Below are 20,721 nucleotides of genomic sequence, written 5' to 3'. Positions count from 1 at the left end.
GACAAATGGAAATTTATTTTACTTATTTTACATATTTTCTTTTTCTTTTTTTAAGAGTTTTCATCACTCAAGTGCCAAGGCCTCCACCCAATAGACAGAAAGTTCTCTATGTCAATAGCTGTAAATCAAAAGTTTTGTTTCTTGATGCCAAACAATTAAGTATTGCAGAAACTGGCTTGCTCAACAACCTTCCTTTGGATTTGAAGTCACACACCACATCAGAGATGTTGATGACAGTAGCCGTATACTTCTCGTACATCCACTTTTCAGTATTTGTGTCTGCTGTATATCAGCAATAGCTCATAAATCATCTTTTATTCAATCCACTACTCCCCTACTTTTTGTTTACATTGTGACATCATTCGTGTCCCTGCCACGGGCTGTGTACTCTCTACTTTTTTCCTTCCATTTCCCCTGTTTTACCCTACCTCACCCCTGTGCCCTCTGAGTCAGGCTCCAAAGCTGAAACTCAACTCCCTGTTGAATCCCTGGGCCTCCTTGTTGTTCCTTTGGCTGGCACATGTGAAAGCCTCTTAATTCTTTCTGACTGAACTCTCTCACTGTCAGCATCCTTGTCTCATTTGTATTAAGAGTTGGAATTTATATGGTTGTTAATGCAGTTTGTGCGTAATGAGAGTGTCTTTGTCTTAATAATGCAAATTCAAAATGTCAAGACTCCCTTATCAACAGCTGAAACAACAGCTAAATGTCAAGTGGAGAGGGATCGGCTGTGTGACCTATAAAGGCATGTGAGTCAATATACCACTAAGAGTTACCACAGTTTTTGGATTAGGCAAATACTGCACTGCTACTCCAGTGATGTAAAATACTAACTGACTGTTAATTTATGTATACACAATGCCATGAAAAATTTTGATTAAATACAAAATGCAATTTTTAAACAATGATTTTTTTTACTTGCTGATGGGGAAAAACTGTGATAAATAAGGTATACTAGGATCTCAAAAAGCAACAGATTGTGGCACAATCTAAAGCAACAATTGACAAACAAAGTCATTAAAATCTATCAGTTTGGAAAGGGTTACAAAGCCATTTGTATCTGTTTACTGTAATCTCAAAGATTACAGTAAACCACAATGCTATTATCCACAAATGGAGAAGAAAGTTGAAAAGTGGTCGACCTTTCCAGGAGTGGACAGCCTACCAAAATTACTCCAAGAGTGCATGGATGAGTCAAACAGGAGGTCACAAAAGTACACAGAACAGCATCTAATGAACTGCAGGTGTGATTCGCCTCAGTTAAGATTGGTGTTCATGATTCAACAATAAGAAAGAAACTGGGCAGAAAGGCATCAATGGGAAAGTTTCAAGTTAAAAAAAGACTGCTGACCACAAACGACACAAAGGCTCATCTCACATTTGCCAACAAACATCTTGATGATCCCCAAGAATTTGAGGAAAGTACTCTGTGGATTGACGAGACAAAACCTGAACATTTTGAACAGTGTGAGCTCTGTTAGATCTGGTGTAAAACTAACAAAGCCTTTCATAAAAAGAACATCATTCCAACAGTTAAGCATTGTTATAGTAGTGTGATGGTTTGGGGCTCCTTCGCTGCTTCAGAATAACTTGGTGTAGTCGATGGAACCATGAATCCTGCTCTTCTCATAGGGCCAGGTAGGCTTGGAACTTTTTCTGTTAATTGATGGAATTTATTATTTAAAAATTTATTTATTTTTGTTCTTTATCTAATATTAACTCATTCACTGCCAGCCATTGGCAGTGAATGAGTTAAACCCATTGACTCATTCACTGCCATTGACGGCTATAGACGTCAATGGCAGTGAATGAGTTAAAATTAGTGCCGTCAGCGTGTGTGGGGCTGGACGACGCTAACGCGTTAACGAGCTAACCACACTAACACGTTGATGCCGTGCAGCCGCATGCACGAAGCGATCCGCATTAACTCGCTAACGGAGATTTGCTGCGATAATGCGGTTATGGCATGAAAGTAATTTGATCTTCAAATGTGTTTAAGACAGAGAACCTATGACCATTTGTGCAACATTTGCTTCCAGTTGGTGCAGTAGATGTTTATAATGTGAGTGAAAATGTTCCATATGATCGCAAAAATCTTTAAGATGAATCCTTTGAGTATCTAGAGTGTCTGTGGTTCATTCTTGCAGTAGATTTTGTCTCGATGAAAGTGTTCAGCTGACCTACACACCCACACTACTTTTAATATAGACATGGTGGTTGCATTGCTAAAATAAACTGAGGTCTTAGAACCAAAAGCATATAAATTACATGTTGGACCAAAACCAAAAATGACAGTTGTTAGATCTGACTATTTGACTAGCTATTCTAATGCTTTTACATTTTACAGCTGTCTTGAAACAGCTGACCATGGTATCCTCTTTTCTTGCCCAGGGCACTGTGCGGTGATTAAGGCTACAGCTTTAGGTCACATTTGTTAAATAGATGCTTGAAGGTCAGTTTCAGTGGCTTTAGTTCCCTCTAAGTTTTGCTCCCATGTGGAATTTCCCAATGTTCATTTCTGGGGTCAGTTATTTTCTACATTACTTACTCCTTCTAAGATCCATTTTGAAAAAAAATATACCATGTCTTTCCACTTTTATGCTGATGATTCCCAAATTTACCTGCCACTTAAAAGGAATGATGGTCGCTCCTTAAAAATGTTGTTGCACCATAGCAGCACCACCCTCACCCTGGAAGAGCACGAGGTGAGGCGCATGCTGCAGGCTGTTAACCCGAGGAAGGCGGCGGGTCCTGATGGTGTGCCAGGTCGAATATTGAAGGATTGTGCAGGACAGCTGGCTGGGATCTTCACCAGGATTTTCAACAAATCCCTCGCACAGGCGACTGTCCCACTCTGCCTGAAGTCCTCCACCATAGTCCCCTTGCCTAAGAAGCCCCACATCACCGGCCTGAATGACTACAGACCGGTGGCACTCACCCCAGTGGTAATGAAATGCTTTGAGAAGCTGGTCCGCAGACACATCACAGCAGCCCTGCCCCGCAGCCTGGATCCACACCAGTTTGCCTACAGAGCAAACCGATCCACGGAAGACGCTGTAGCCACAGCACTCCATGCTGCATTAACTCACCTGGAAGAGCATGGTAGCTATGTGCGGATGCTCTTCGTGGATTACTGCTCAGCTTTTAACACCATCCTTCCACACAAACTGGTGGCCAAGCTACAAGACCTGGGGCTTCCATACAGCACCTGCATGTGGATCAATAGCTTCCTCTCGGGCCGTAGACAGCGAGTCAGAGTTGGCCATCACACATCCTCAGCCCTGAGTCTCAGCACTGGCTCACCCCAGGGCTGTGTGCTCAGTCCACTGCTCTACTCTCTCTACACACACGACTGCACTCCTCGCCACCACAGCAACATCTTTGTGAAATTTGCAGATGACACCACAGTGGTGGGGCTCATTTCCAAGGGAGACGAGTCTACGTACAGAGACGAGGTGGAGCAGCTGACGTCATGGTGTAAGGCCAATAACCTCCTCCTCAACACTTCAAAAACCAAAGAACTCATAATAGACTTCAGAAGGAAAAAGGCAGAGATCCAACCACTATTCATAAATGGGGACTGTGTAGAAAGGGTGGCAAGCTTCCGCTTCCTGGGAGTCAATATAGAGGAGAACCTTTCCTGGAGTGTGAACACCTCCGAGCTGCTGAAAAAGGCCCAACAGAGACTGTACTTCCTGAGAATTCTCAGGAGGAATAACATCACACAGAGACTGCTGGTGTCCTTCTACAGAGCCACCATTGAGAGTGTTCTAACTTACTGCATATGCATCTGGTACACTAGCTGCACAGGGGCTCAGAGGAAAGCACTCCAAGGGATCATTAACACCGCCCAAAAGATCACTGGCTGCCCTCTCCCCACACTGGAAGTTCTACACAACGCCCACTGTTTTAAAAAGGCCCAAAACATCATAAAAGACACCTCACATCCTGGCCACTCCCTGTTCGAACTGTTGCCCTCAGGCAGACGGTACAGGGCAATCAGAGCAAGGACTAATAGACTCAAACACAGCTGTTATCCAACTGCAATAACACATCTGAATACTACAAAAAAAATGTCCATCACGCCACTCTTGTGTTAATCTATGCACGGTCTGAAGCATGTGTGTGGGAATGTATGTGAATGTTTTACTGTTATATCTTATTAGTATTTTAAGTATTCTATCTATTTTATTTATTGAATTTTATTGTTTTATTTATATTTTGATATTGCTAGGGATGATGCAATGATCGGGGACCATTCTTAATTTCGTTGTTCTCATGACAATGACAATAAAGTTTCTGATTCTGATTCTGATTCTGATTCAGTGACAACGAAGCTTGAACAGACTTAACCCTTGTGTGGTGTTCATATTTTTGTTACTCAGCCAGCGTTCATGGGTCTGGTGGACCCGCTAGAGTTTTGGCTTTCCAAATTAACACTATCAAACAATTTTATGTTAAATTACTCAACAGATGTTTACTTCATCCCAATTACAAGCCATATGAACAGCAAACATAGTTATTTTTTTTCCCTTTACCTTTGTTAGATCACATTTATGAATCAATGTGCTTCTCGTTTTTTTTTGTTTTCTTTTATAAAATGTTATAAAAAATAAATCAGTTATAATCAAGTGGAGTGAGTGGAAAGACAACACATTTACACGTGAAGCAATATGTTTCACAACTAAATGGCATCAGCTGCTCATCAATGGTGACATTAGGCCCAGGGTTGTAAAACAGGGGGAGGTGGTGCACACACTTATCCCACACTGTCCTGATGGCAGCTAGCTTGTCTCTCTGCCGTCGAGCTGGTCTGTCGTCTCCGTTATCAAAACGGATAATCCTGGAAATTTTGTGGAAGTTTTCCAGAGACATTGATGCACGGAAAGGTTCTTGCCAGTTTCTGCATCCCACAGGATTCTGTGGATTCCCCTTTGGACCTCAAAACTCCTGCAAGGATAAGAACCCCAAAGTAGGCCTGCAGATCAATTTGGTCCATCTCCTTCCACCTCTCTCCAAAAACACACCGTCCTTCTAGATTACTGCAATCCAGAATAATTTTCTGGATGGAATCTGGGATGAAAAGCTCAAATGAAGACTTGATGTCCTGCACATGAGTAACTGTCAGCCGTGTTGGCCCTGGCTTATTACAGTAACAGCTCTGCAGGGTGGCTCATTTCTTGGGCAAGAAGACCATTCAATTTCACCAGTTATTGACATCCATATTTCTTCACTTGCTGTCTGGTGGGCTTGTTCTGGTCCTGGAGCTGGCTGCTGATGGGGTACTCGTCTTCGTTTTGTTACTAAATGGTGTTCAACCTCATCCTCTTCTTCAAAGTCACTGTCAGACTCTGAATTTTCAGAAATGTGAAATATTCTGAAACCTCTTTGTCAACATCATCCTCCGAAGCCCCTCTCTCTTCCAAAATCAATTGGATGGCCCTCGCAGCAGATAATCTTTTGCCATCTTGATCAGTTGTGATAAAGAACCACACTGGCAAAGTCTTATTTATAGTATTATGCCCCTAATTTGCAGGTGGGACAGGGTATGAGAAAATAAAATTTGGATCCCTCAAGAAAGAGGGTAAAATGTGTGGGAATGTAAGAGCAGACGGTGTTGATAGTTGAATTTTCAACAATGTGGCAACTTTGTGCGGGAGCAGGAGGGGAAGAAAACACTATCAGCAGCACCAGAAAGGAGGAAGACAGAGTGTGGGAACACAGGACCTGCACTTTCAACACTTTTATTAGACCTGGGTCCAGTGGACCCGAACACCTTGTATGTAATGTAAATGCGTGGGGGGAGGTACAGTATGAGGTCATTGAAAATTAGTTCGGATTTATGTTCTTCACAGAAAATAAGCCAAAGCCAATGAATTTCAGGTTGAAAAAATAATTAATTGTTTAATTTTTCTTTTGAGAAAAACTGAAAATGGGTCTCACAGACCCGAACACCATACAAGGGTTACAATTTTAAAACTTAGATGACAGTAAAACTACTGCCCCCAAAATTACACCTGAGCACCCTTGGACCTTTCAGTATGTTCAGATAATTGTAATTAACCCTGACATGAAAATGAAAGTTAAAGTTGTTTTAAAATAGGATAAACAAAGTGTTTTAAAATATGGCTTTTACTATTAATACTTCTTTTTAAGGTCAAGAACTATTCATTGTCTAAAAATGTCAAGCGGGTTATACATATCACGACTATGTCATTTATGTTAGTGTAAATCAGGCCTCTGTCTCATACATACAATAGATCTAAAATGCTGCTACATGCCTGTTTTGGCCTCCCTTCATTGGCTTCTTGTTTGTTTTAGGATTGAATTTTACTATTTTATTGTATGTTTTTTAATCTCTTAATGAGTCTTTGCTGACCTCTTAACACCTTATGTCTCTTCAAGGTCACTTGGTTCACTGACCTGTTACTTCTTCCTACCCTGAAGACAAAAGAAGAGAATCATAGCCATTAAACTGTAAAATGAGTCGCACTTACATGCTAGGCTTGCCCTTAGCCTCCAAATTTTTAAATTGCATCTTAAAACCCATTTTACTCTTTGGTTTTTAACCCAAAGTGAGAGCTGTATGTATAATCTCTCATATGTGGTTTTTTGTGTGTGCGTGTAAGCTTGATTTTTATTATGTTCTTAGTACAACATTTGGAATCCAATGAACTGAATATTGATGATACAGTATAACAACATTAAAAAAACATCTGTATCAGAAAAAACTAAAGTTTGAGATTTATTTGGAGATACAAGTCTGCTGTGACTGGATATCTTGTAAAACGGCTGAAATCCACAAAAACATGAAGGGTACTGCCATCTGGCACTATTTGTGCCTCCTCTGCATTCTCTGTCTTGTGGTTAAGCCCTGACTGAGTGACTACATAATGAAGCATACACTACAATTACATTTTTAGTCCTACCTGCTGGAAGGCTAAAGTGCAAAGTCAAACCGTACATATTGAAATATACTGAGTTTAGCTTAAATTTGCTCCATTTCAGGGATGTTGAACTTTCGATGTTTCCTTTAATCCCATTTATCATAATGCAGTTCTTTTGAAACATCCTTAATAACTCTTCAACAGCAGTTAAAAACTGTTTTTTTCTGGACTGACCTACCTGGAAGCATATGCCAGCTATTTTGACTCATGTTTTATCTCCATTTTTTTCCCCACTTCACAGGGCCCAAAAGTGCGTAACTCCATAGTAAGTAAAAATTCATGTGTGCTCTTTTGGCAGTAAGAAGACATCATGAAGAGTAAGTGATGTGCCTATTTCTCCCAATATGTGACTTACACCACTTTGTCCATGCTTCTAGTGACTTCAGACATAAGGTACTTTGTAACATCTGCTCTTCTCTTGAATTCCTGCAATTATGTTGGTTCTATTTACAAAAAACATTTCAGTAAAGGCTACCAGATGGGTCTGTGGGTGTCGCACATAAAAACAAGTCTTATGGTCAGGCTTATGAGTTTTCTGATACATACTGTATGTGTTAAGTTGTTGTTGTTTTAATATTTGGGTGTTTCTAGGTTGGATTAATGCACATATACTAAAACATATGACCCAAACATACACAACTGTGAGAAATACTTTTAAGACACAGCCCAGTCCAGACATTGACAAAACAGTGGGCTCAGATCCTGCAGATCTCGACAATAATTTTCTCCATATAGATATTTTATAGACTGAGTGACAAGATATGAACTATTGGCTCTTTATCCTCACATAACGTCTTTTTGACCTTACTGAAAATACTTGATGGTTGTAGCTGGAGAATAAAGAATCCAAGCTTTGAGCATTGCTTAAAGGGAATACTGAGTCTCATATAAGGAGCATATATAGGCTACAAACAGGCATTCATTTTCTTGCAGCCATGTAGACGTGAGACTTCACTGTGTACAGTAGGTGGGATTCTCCTTTGGCCAACTTGCAGATGTTTGCTTTCCATTGTGGGACACCATAGTTTAAATTTGGTCTGTTAAACTTGTGTGAAATAGAGGGTCTTCTGTTACAACAAGAGCACAAATGTAGCAGAGAGGTTATGCAACAGTTTTGACAAATCACTCAAAGCAAACGGATTTCCCCCATCACTGGGTTCATTGTAGTTCATTCCTCTTTTTTCCACATAATTATGAGTATTTTCTTATTTGGATCTTTCTTTTCTTCACTTTATTATGGTATAGGTATGGTATATATATGGGCCAGATTACATAGATGGAATATGAGAACAAACAACTATAGTGGCAGAGAATCTTGATAAATAATGCTGAGCTCATCCTGAATGTTGAAAAATGTGATACATTTTCAGATTTCCTTAAGGTTGGAATCAGCTTTTCAGGAAGGTCAAAAGGACAGGTGACGAATTCACTCCAGAGAGCTTTGATACCCACTGTGCCAAAAAAGATTCCTCTGAGATTTTGGTCAATGTTTGCTTGATAGCGCCACACAACTGCTGCAGATTTGCAGTGCATCCATTACATGAATCTCCCATTCCAAAACATCTCAAAGGTGCTCTGTTTCTTTGAGATGTGATGATGCAGAGAGACGAACCAGAGACCTTAGTTTGAGATGATTTGATATCCTATTGTCTGTACCATGTCTAAATGCTTAAATGCACTTGGTTGCTGCCATATGATTGTCTGATTAGATATTTCTGCTATCGAGTAGTTAAACATATACCGACTGAAGTGGTTGGTGAGTGTATTTGACTACGCTTTGAACACTGGAACAAATTCTGAAATTCTTAGGTGTTTTATTTTGTTAACCTTGAAGCAGTAGTTTTTGTGTTTAACAAAACCTTTACAAATTGTAAAGCGGGCACAGCCATGTTAGAAAACGCTCTCGCTGACTGGAGGACAATCATACAAGTTTCTTATTCTTTTTCAACACGTACTGTGTCATAGATGGTGTCTATAGCAGCGCAGTGGTGCACACAGACTTGTCAAGCAAAAGGTCACTGGTTTGACTCCAGCTGGAGATATAAATCTAAGTTTGCCCTGAGAGGTCAAAAACACAGTGACTGAAGAATAAGCAAAGAGAAAAACACTTTAAAAGCACATAAAACACAACAGCGATAATAAATAAATTAAAACACACACAATGGAATTAAAGAAAACATAATAGAAATTTAACAGAAGCATCTTACAAAACAAAATGTGTTTCTGGGGTCACATTAACAAGTTTCCCTACATAAAGTTATGGAAGTTACAGTAACTAAAAAATGCTAAGAACTGCACTGAAACGTAAAACAAGTGGAGGATTCCTCAGTGTTGTGAGGGAGAAAAAGATGCAGGGTAACGTGTGTTCGTATACTGTAAGAACATGTTTGCTATTACAGTTAGCTTGTTCCATCGAATTATTATTGCCACAAAAATACTTCAGTTTTGTTTTGTGATTTTAAGCTTTTGCCTCATCCCTTACTTTTGTCTGGAGTTACTGCATCCTCTGGTGATGTTATGGTAGCTACCAGCAACCACGTGAAACTCACGACTCCTGTCTTTCTAACAGTGTGAAACTCACGAATCAACCCTTTCTAAGGGCACGTTTACCAGTGAACAGCTACAGAATTACACTTTGAAATTGGATGATTCATTTTGATACACCCTATATTTATATTGTGCTTTACTTAGCATTTTTCTATTTGCTGGTGTTTTCTTAAGTTGCAGTAAATTTGACCTCTCAGGACCACCGTACAAATCCCCTTTGGGCATGTGTTCAGAGCTATCTGGTGTGGCAACCCCTTGTGGCACAGGGGCAGCTAAAAGTAGCTACTGTCTCACAGATGCTGTCATTAGGTACTGCAAGATACATGCTTGATACTGAAATATTCCACCACATGAGATTAGAAGAGCAACAACAGGAAAGTTTAATTTTTAATTGTTATTTCTGATTTTTCAACAAATTCTCCAGCTATGGTTAATCTGGCCTGTAGTCTGCTTCCAGTTTTGCTCTGTGTAATCTCTGAGTGTTGCTACCAGCACAACTTGCGAAAAAATAAAAGCTGCATTATTTTGCTTTGCTTGGAAATTTCTGCTACATATTATTAAATGTAATTGATATATTTAACTAAATGAAACAAATGAGAAAATGACTTATAGTTCAATGTGTGTAACTTTAACGCTTGATTTCATTCCTCAGCCTCGATGGTTGGTTTACTGCAAACACCTCGCTAAGTGTTCACAGATGGCGTGAAGCTGGCAGACATAACTGTCACTGCCAAACACTTTTTCAAAGTCATGGAACTTCAGATGAGAAGGTTTAACTTCACTTGGACACACGCACAGGCAGACAGAAGGAAATATTTCTATGTGGAGGGTTAATTGGCAAGGAATACAATATGTCTTTGAGTCACTCGGGCTCAAACCTTTCTCTCTCTCTCTCTCTCTGCATCACCCCACCCCTCCCTTCCTGTCTCTTTCTTAAGAAGTTACCAGGAAAAAAAATGTGTTTCCAATTAGGTATGCAGGAATAAAGAACAATTCTTGACAAGGAATACTACAAGAAATGTCTTTGGTAGGAGGACATTTACATTTTTCTATAGGCTAGCATTTTTACATGATAGCTTAAGTGAGAAAATAACAGCACTTATTGTTAATAAAGTTTCACATGCACTAGATTTAAGGGCAGACTCAGGCTTTATTGAGTTAGGATGCCACACCTTTTAGAAAAAACATAACACATTTTTCCAGATTTGATATATCAAATTAGACACCTTCTTTTCCCTGTGGTTTTGGTTATTCCTAAAATTCCAAAACTGCAGGATCACATTCAGTTTATAGCAACATGGGCGTGTTCACTGTGCTTTATTAAATGGTGTGAAACTGTGCATCAGGCTTTGGTGAGTGTGTCAGAAGTGTGACTCTTAGGCTACGTCCACACTAGCACGGATAGATTTGAAAACGGCGTTTTCGTCTGAAAACACTCCGCGTCCACACTAGCGTTTTCAGTCATTTTCACAGAGTTGTGCGTCCACATTGAAATGGCCCAAAACGCTTACGTTCCAGTCCTGTGCATGCGCAAATGCAAGTGAGAATTAAAGAATTTGAAGAAAAGCTATCTGGAGCATGTACAAACTGATATTAATCTTTTTTTAGGGCTGTCAAAATTGAGAGCAATCAAAACAACTGCTGTACAATGCACTCCGCTATCTTTGTTTAATTGGTCACATGACTGCATCACATGACTAAAATGCATCATAGTTTTAGAAAGTCTGCGTTTTCGAGTGTCCACACTGTGAAGGGACAGCTCCGTTTTGAAATGTATGCGTTTTCGAGAGCGTTTTCAAAACGCTGTGTTTTTCCTTGGGGAAAATGCCATCTCATTGTGGACGGGAGGCCAAAACGGAGAGAAAACGATGGACGTAGCCTTAGTCATCAGAAGCAGTACTTAAACCCCTCGATGAGCTGCAATAGGTGTGATCTTGTAACCTATTAGCTACATGCTAATGTAGCCCCTGGAGGCAAGCAATTCTGGCCTTATGCCTGATTTAGACTTCTGCAAAGAAATCACATAACCTACATAGGTGGTCTGCATGATTACCATCCTTTATGGTTGTATGTGGTACATTATGTGCTAACTAGCTTGTAGCTGTGTCGTGTTTTACATGAAATGCCAACCAATTTAGAAAATACCAAGACTTTGTAGAGGACTGTGGCTTTCAAAGACAGAAATATTTCTCTCACACATTATTGTACTTCTTTGTACATTTCCTCACATCTGTTCTGATAGTTTTGGTATTATCTCTCTGTAAGTTTGCTGACCTTTGTGATTCCTTGTATTGGCACTATGATTGCATTGCTAGAATGTGTAGCTACTTTTCCAGAAGAGTGCACGCCAGGTCACGACTACGTTGTAGGGTATGAGAGGGGCTTCTAGATGCAATCTATTTGAGGCATAGATTTCAGCCTGAAGTAAAAATCTTCACTTTAGCTGACAGACATACACTTCCTGTTCCATCTGCCAGTCAAAAACAAACAAAATCTTCAAGCAATAGCACGTGCAATCCCTCTTTTCCCATAGACATGTTTACTTGGCCTACAAGTAAAGCCACACAACTGCTGGTACCAAACAGCCCACCTACAGATTCATATACAGAATCTGTTTATAGAAATGACTTTCATAGTGTAGCCCTGTCTGCAATTATTCGGGCTTGCAGTATAAAGAAAAAAGTCTACTGTTATAAAAAATGGTTAAAATATAAATACAGTGGGGCAAAAAAGTATTTAGTCAGCCACCGATTGTGCAAGTTCCCCCACTTAAAATGATGACAGAGGTCAGTAATTTGCACCAGAGGTACACTTCAACTGTGAGAGACAGAATGTGAAAAAAAAATCCATGAATTCACATGGTAGGATTTGTAAAGAATTTATTTGTAAATCAGGGTGGAAAATAAGCATTTGGTCACCTCAAACAAGGAAAATCTCTGGCTCTCACAGACCTGTAACGTCTTCTATAAGAAGCTTTTCTGTCCCCCACTCGTTACCTGTATGAATGGCACCTGTTTGAACTCATCATGTGTATAAAAGACACCTGTCCACAGCCTCAAACAGTCAGACTCCAAACTCCGCCATGGCCAAGACCAAAGAGCTTTCGAAGGACACCAGGAAAAGTATTGTAGACCTGCACCAGACTGGGAAGAGTGAATCTACAATAGGCAAGCAGCTTGGTGTGAAAAAATCAACTGTGGGAGCAATCATCAGAAAATGGAAGACATACAAGACCACTGATAATCTCCCTCGATCTGGGGCTCCACGCAAGATCTCATCCCGTGGGGTCAAAATGATCATGAGAACGGTGAGCAAAGATCCCAGAACCACACGGGGGGACCTGGTGAATGACCTGCAGAGAGCTGGGACCAAAGTAACAAAGGTCACCATCAGTAACACACTACAACGGCAGGGAATCAAATCCCGCAGTGCCAGACGTGTTCCGCTGCTGAAGCCAGTGCATGTCCAGGCCCGTCTGAAGTTTGCCAGAGAGCACATGGATGATACAGCAGAGGATTGGGAGAATGTCATGTGGTCAGATGAAACCAAAGTAGAACTTTTTGGTATAAACTCAACTTGTCGTGTTTGGAGGAAGAAGAATACTGAGTTGCATCCCAAGAACACCATTCCTACTGTGAAGCATGGGGGTGGAAACATCATGCTATGGGGCTGTTTTTCTGCCAAGGGGACAGGATGACTGATCCGGGTTAAGGACAGAATGAATGGGGCCATGTATCGTGAGATTTTGAGCCAAAACCTCCTTCCATCAGTGAGAACTTTGAAGATGAAATGAGGCTGGGTCTTCCAACATGACAATGATCCAAAACACACCGCCCGGGCAACAAAGGAGTGGCTCCGTAAGAAGCATTTGAAAGTCCTGGAGTGGCCTAGCCAGTCTCCAGACCTCAACCCCATAGAAAATCTGTGGCGGGAGTTGAAAGTCCGTGTTGCTTGGCGACAGCCCCAAAACATCACTGCTCTCGAGAAGATCTGCATGGAGGAATGGGCCAAAATACCAGCTACTGGTATTCTTTTCTGCAGAATGAAGGGAAAACCTTAGAGGATATCCAAGGGTTACACACCCACGGAGGGGAAGTGGATGATAATTCTGAAGCCATCATCCGTGCAGTAAGTGAGTTAATGGTCAGAACAAATAAACAGCCTGAAAGCCATCCATATAGATGTCTAAGGACATTTTCCGGGGTCAGTCCCACCCCAGCTGGGGAAGAAACCTTAGATACCTGGTTGGAGCAAGCGACACTTCTAGTAGATGAAGGCGAGTGCTCCGATAAAGAAAAACGTAGACGCATACTGGAAAGTCTCAAAGGGCCTGCCTTGGAGATCATTCAGGCCATGCGTCCTGGGAACAACCTGATGCTAGTTCCCAGGACTACATAGAGGCCATAGAGACCATTTTCGGCAGTGTAGAGTCCACAGAGGATCTCTATCTGTCATTCAGAGCCCTTCACCAACAGCCTGGTGAGCACCTGTCTGAGTTTCTGTGAAGATTAGAGAGGTCTCTTGTTAAAGTAGTCCAGGGAGGTGGCTTACCAGTTAGTGCTGCTAACAAAGCTCGGTTAGAGCAGTTAGTTAAAGGATCCACTTCTGAGCTTATGTTGCTTCAGTTGAAAATAAGGGAGCGAATGGAAAATCCTCCCTCATTCCTGAACTTGTTAAGAGAGGTGATGGAAGAGGAAGGCCGTCAAGCAGCCAAACAAAGCCAGACCACATCTAAGTGTCACCAAAGGGTTCGCACAGTTCGGGTGGAAAAGGAGAAAGAGTTTGAAGCGGTCACTCAGAGTGAACTGCAAGCTCAGATTCAAGAGTTGAGAGCACAGTTAGAGGAAAGAACCCACTTAGGAAGTCAACCGCTGTCTGATTGCACTATCAAACCCCCAACAGAGAAGCAAAAACAGAAAAGTGATTCGCAGAGCGAAATACGGTCACTCAGAAAGCAAGTGAAAGTACTAGAACATAAAATGAGTGTGATGGCGGTGAAGTCTACAAGTGACCCCCCACAAGAACACTCAACTCAGTCTCGCAGACACAAAGCAGCTTCTTGCCCCAAGCCTGCTTCTTTTAAAGCATCATCTTCTAGAGAGAGTGATGAATATTTCTGCTATAAGTGTGGAGAAAATGGTCACATAGCTACAAGGTGCACTGCACCTGAGAACCCCCAGAAAGTCATAAGAAAACTTATATGATTAGTACGAGGAGTATCTGGTCCTAACAAGGAGGACCCAAATCCTACAGGAGAAGAGCAATGCGTTGCTCGGACCAACAAGGTTGAAGTCCCAGAAACTGACACAGGCCTGCCTGTGTCAGTTTCTGGGTCATGCGACCCAGTGCTTTGTGTTTAGTCTATTTTGATGTTATTGTTTGTTTAGGTTCATTAAGTTATTCCAGCTCATTTGTAATTATATCACCCTTGTATTAAGCCTCCCTTGCCCTTTATGTGTTTATGTCTGCGTGTCTTGTGTTGTCAGGTTCATGCTGTCGCTTCCCCTGTACTCCGTCTCCCTGGTTCGTGCGTCTACCTGTTACGAGTCATGTCTGCATGGTTATGTTTAGTTCATGTCATGTCTATCTCCATGTTTCCTGTTTTACTTTGAAAGTCTGTATTCAATGTCAGTGTATTTAGTTTCACCTCTCCTGTCCTGTCGTTAGGTTCATGTGTGTCAGCTGTGCTCCCATGTGTGGCCACTTCCCCTGATCATCCCTCATGTGTATTTAGTCTCTGTGTTTCATGTAGGCGGTGTCGCGTCGTCTGTGTTCTCACCTCCATGTTTTCCCGGTCAGTCTTTGCAGCGAACATCATAGTCTCTGAGTTTCCTTAGTTTGTCACAGTATTAGTTTTCCCAGTTTAGTTATAGCCTAGCCACGCTATCCTTGCTTTGTTTGTACACCTTGTCTCCAGCCAAAATAAAGGCTCGCTTTCTGTTAAGTTCACTCCCGTCTACTCACTTGTGTACGCACCTGGGTCCATTACACACACCACCGCACGGCCTGTCTCTGCAGACTGTGACAGCCTGAGGGTCTTGTAGGCCCGTCATTTATTCACACAGTCAAAGTCAATGATGTGGTCTGTGATGCTCTTATTGATAGTGGGTCTAACATGACTATTATCTTTGAAAGCTGGTATAACCAACACTTGGCAGATGTCCCCATAAAACCTCTCTCTCGCTTGGGACTCTGGGGACTTGCTGACACAGAGTATCCCTACAAAGGCTATGTTGTTGTAGAGATGGAGTTTACCAAGGAGATCACTGGTGTCTCCGGGCGAGTAGAAGTGCTCGCATTGATTTGTCCTGACCCGAAAAACCAGCAACAAACCCTCGTGTTGGTGGGCACCAATACGCCTCTGTTCCGCCGCCTATGGGACTTGGTGCAAATGAAAGGTGACCAGAACACAGCTCATTCCATGAGAATTCAGTCTGTGTATGCCCCCATTAGGGCACCAGAGAAACTGCCAAAAAATGATGTGCTGTGACAGATAAAATGGAAAGGGCCCTGCCCTCTCTCTATCGCCCCAGGAGCAAATTACTATGCCACCTGCAAAGTAGACAGGCACAGTGCCCCCTCCAAAGACCTTATCTTGATTGATGCACCCTCTACCCAGTTACTCCCCGCCGGCGTGCTGGTACAGCCAGGTGTGCTCTCAGATGCTGGTATAGACAGCAATAGCTTGAATGTGCTCCTCCAAAATGAGTCCACCAAGACAGTCTCCATACCAGTGGGATCTGTCATTGCTGAAATGTTTGCCGTGGATACAGTCACCCCAGTCCAACCCTCTGACCTGGCCACTGAGAAAATAGATCCAAACCTCTTTGACTTTGGGGACTCCCCTATCCCCGAGGAGTGGAAAAGTAGACTTCGGCAGAAGTTAGCTGAGAGGAGAAATGTCTTCTCAATGCAGGAGTGGGACGTTGGCTTGGCTAAAGGTGTTGAACACCACATTCGTCTACATGACCCTAGACCTTTCAGGGAGAGGTCAAGGAGACTAGCCCCAGCCGACATTGATGATGTGAGGCGACACATACAGCAGCTGTTGGCTGCTGGAATTATAACAGAGTCCCGTAGCCCCTATGCCTCCCCAATTATTGTTGGGCGGAACAAGAATGGGGCTATAAGAATCTGTATTGATTACAGAACACTGAACAACCGCACTACACCTGATCAGTATACAATGCCACGCATTGATGATGCCTTGGACTCCTTGTCAGGCAGCCGATGGTTCTCAGTCCTAGATCTGCGTAGTGGCTACTATCAGATAGAAATGGCTGAGGAGGACAAGGAAAAGACGGCATTTATTTGCCCCCTGGGCTTCTATCAATTTGAGCGCATGCCACAAGGGATCACTGGAGCACCTGCAACTTTCCAACGCTTAATGGAAAAGGCTGTTGGGGACATGCACCTTCTGGAGGCCCTTGTGTACTTGGACGATATCATTGTCTTTGGCAGAATGCTTGAAGAGCATGAGCAACGCCTCTTCAAGGTGTTGGACAGACTAGAGGAGATTGGTTTGAAAGTCTCCATTGACAAATGCCAATTCTGTCGTCCTCAAGTTAAGTATGTGGGTCACATTGTATCCACCAATGGAATAGCCACCGATCCAGAGAAGGTTGAGGTGGTGAAACACTGGAAAGTGCCCACTCACTTGAAACCTCTCAAGTCTTTCCTCGGATTTTGTAGTTACTATCGGAGGTTCATAGCTAACTACTCCGCCATTATCCGTCCTTTGTCAGAACTCACCAAGGGTTATGCACCTACTTGGAAAGACCCCAAAGCCAAGAAGAGTGTAGACCCAAACCACACCTATTTTAAAGCATCCGAGCCGTTTGCGGAACGATGGACTCCAGCCTGCCAGGCTGCTTTTGAACAGATCCGTGAATGTCTGATCAATGCTCCAGTATTGGCATTCGCTGACCCCACCAAGACGTACATTTTGCATGTGGACGCCAGCATGAATGGTTTAGGTGCTGTCTTGAACCAAGAACACCCTGAGGGCCTAAGGCCGGTAGCTTTCACAAGTCGAAAGCTCAAAGACGCAGAACGTAACTATCCAGTTCATCAACTGGAATTCTTGGCATTAAAGTGGGCTGTTGTGGATAAATTTCACGACTACCTGTATGGTGCCAAATTCATTGTCAGGACTGACAATAACCCCTTAACATATGTATTGACCTCGGCTAAGCTCAGTGCTGTAGGGCATCGCTGGCTCGCTGCCCTCACCACGTATGATGTCACCATACAGTAACGCCCTGGGCGCCACAACATTGATGCTGACTTGCTGTCCCGACAGTATGCCCAAGAGGAAGTTGGAGAATGGACTTCCATCCCGCCTGCTGGCATTAAAGCTCTCTGTAAACGAGCCTGCATCAGGGAAGGAGCAGTTGTACCTGACAGATTGGTGGATCAACTTGGTGCTCCTGCCTCTGCAGTACCAGAAGCCTATGCATTTCCTGTGAATCTCAGCGTAAACATCCTTGATCAGCTGAGTCCGAAAGACATTGAAACATCACAAGATATGGACCCTACCATTGGGCCATTGAAGAAAGCCATCAAGAGCAATAAAGGGTTTGCTTGCTCTAAAACTGACTCACCAGAGACTGTGATGCTCCTCCGTGAAAGTCGCAAATTGGAGTTGAGTGATGGATTACTCTACAGAGTAAAAGAAAAAATGTGTGGAAAGCAAAGCCTGCAGCTTGTCTTGCCAGCAAGATACAGGTCTATGGTGTTAAGGTCTCTGCATGATGAGTGTGGGCACATGGGAGCAGAGCGAACAACAGAACTGATTAAAGAGAGGTTTTACTGGCCTCGTATGGCAGCTGAGATTGAGCAGTATATTCGCACTTGTGGAAGGTGTATCTCCAGGAAGACGCTCCGTCAGCGTGCCTCGCCCTTGAATCAGATAACAAGTAATGGCCCTCTAGACTTGGTCTGCATTGATTTCTTACAGATAGAGCCTGATTCTAAGGGTGTTGCAAATGTGTTAGTTGTGACAGATCACTATACACGTTATGCACAGGCATTTCCTACCAAAGATCAAAGAGCCATTACCGTTGCAAGAGTCCTGTGGGAGAAGTACTTTGTGCACTACGGTCTACCTGCACGAATACACTCTGATCAGGGCAGAGACTTTGAGAGTCGACTGATCAAGGAGCTGTTGTCCATGTTGGGGATTCGGAAGTCACGAACGTCTCCCTACCACCCGCAAGGTGATGCGCAACCGGAAAGATTCAACAGAACCCTTCTAGCAATGCTCGGTACCATGGACACTGCAAAGAAACAGTGTTGGAGCCAGCATATCACCCACCTGGTACACACGTACAATTGTACAGGGAGTGATGCGACGGGGTACTCACCTTATTATCTCATGTTCGGGAGAGAAGCTAGACTGCCCATCGACGTCTGCTTTGGAATCTCGCCAAATGGTGAAAGTGAGTCCTCCTACCAACAGTATGTTTCACGGATGAGAAAAGAGTTGCAGGACGCATACAAACTTGCATCAGATGCAGCTACAAAAAATCATCTGAAGAACAAAGCACACTATGACCAACGTGTGAGAGATCTGCCTTTGGAGAAGGGAGACAGGGTTCTCATTCAGAATGTTGGAATAAAAGGCAAGCATAAACTGCAGGATCATTGGAAATCTACACAGTATGTTGTAGTGGAGAAGTTGCCTAACCTGCCTGTTTATAAGGTAAAACCAGAACATGGACCAGGTGTACTCAAAACTCTCCATCGAGACCACCTGTTGCCCATTGGTTATATGGTCAGGATGCCTAATCCATCGGATGACACAGGACACATTAAGAGACCCGTAACCAGAGCACATCGTGCCCAGAAAAGTCAAGCAGTTAAACCGCCTGATCCAGTTGAAGAAAGTGACACAGCATCATCAGATGAAATGTTTGAAGCTGTCCATAATCCTCAAAGTTTTGGCGTGCAAGAGGTCAGGAGACAACTGGCAACGCCACATCAGACTTCGGAAGAGGATGACACTTCTGAGGAGGAACATTTTGAAGCAGCAGAAAGTCAACCAGTAGAAGAAAGTGAAAGTGAAAACTCATCTGGAGATGATACACCTACTATGCTGGAATATGATGCTCAAGAGACAAATGAGTCTATGGGAGAGCAAGAAGAAGAACGGGAAACAAGTTCACCCTTTTCAAACAGAACCCGAAGTGACAGTTCTCATAGAAGTACAAGAAATGAGAGTGAGCAGTTCTCCACATCCCGAAAATCCCTGAGGAAACCAAAACCACCCTTGAGATTGACCTATGAAAAGCCAGGTCACCCATCTTGTGAGCCTGTTACCATCATGCACCATGGTATGGTCATTCAACTAAAATTAAACCCTCCAGACATCAGTGAACCAAAGGGACGTTCTAAGAAGTTCTTAGGAAGTGAGGAAGACCATCACCCTGTAAAGCTAAAGAAAAGTCAGAGGTGTGATGAGGACATCTACACGGTTAGAAGGGGGAGGGTGTAGTCCTGTTTGCAATTTTTCGGGCTTGCAGTGTAAAGAAAAAAGTCTACTGTTATAAAAAATGAGAGAGAGGTTTCTACCCGGATGGACCCTGTTGTTTTCTCACCCCTGGCTGTTTTCTCACCCCTGGCTGTTTTCTCACCCCTGACTGTCTTCACTACCGGTGAACTAACTGCCCGTTTCTGATTGCCCCACTAACAAACTCATTGGACTCGTGAGTACTAACTGGAACTAAAGTGCACGTATTTTGTTTTATGGCTCAGTTTGAATGAAGCGGCCATCAGTTTTAGGCCTCACCGCACCCGAACTTCGAATCAGGCCTGCAACAAGCACGTGTAGTCTGGACAGGTTAAAATGTGTGTGTGTGTGGGCCCACTGTTACAAATTTGGTTTAAATTGAGTAAGTGTGTAGTTTTAATCAAAGTTATTATCAAAGGTTGAAATCCATCCATTTTAAAGGTGTGAGCTGTTGTAACTGAAATAACAGTTGGCACCTAAGAAAGAGGTATTTTGTGTTGATAATCTTTTATTTATAATCCATGTAGTCACATTTACAGTATTTTTGTTTATTTGAATTCAATTCATTTTATAAAAGTAACTGTTTATTTTATTCATTTCTTTTTGTCTAAATAAATACCCGGTGAGGGATAAATTTGTGTAAAATACAGTTGTGGTGATCCTTATTAGTTAAATTAGAGGGTATCAGGTATCATTACTAGCAGCACTACGAACCCA

This window comes from Astatotilapia calliptera, chromosome 7 (genome assembly GCF_900246225.1).
Source record: "Astatotilapia calliptera chromosome 7, fAstCal1.2, whole genome shotgun sequence".
In the NCBI taxonomy this organism is placed as follows: Eukaryota; Metazoa; Chordata; class Actinopteri; order Cichliformes; family Cichlidae; genus Astatotilapia; species Astatotilapia calliptera.
The sequence above is the reverse complement of the archived record's forward strand: the minus strand, read 5'-3'. Positions refer to the sequence as shown.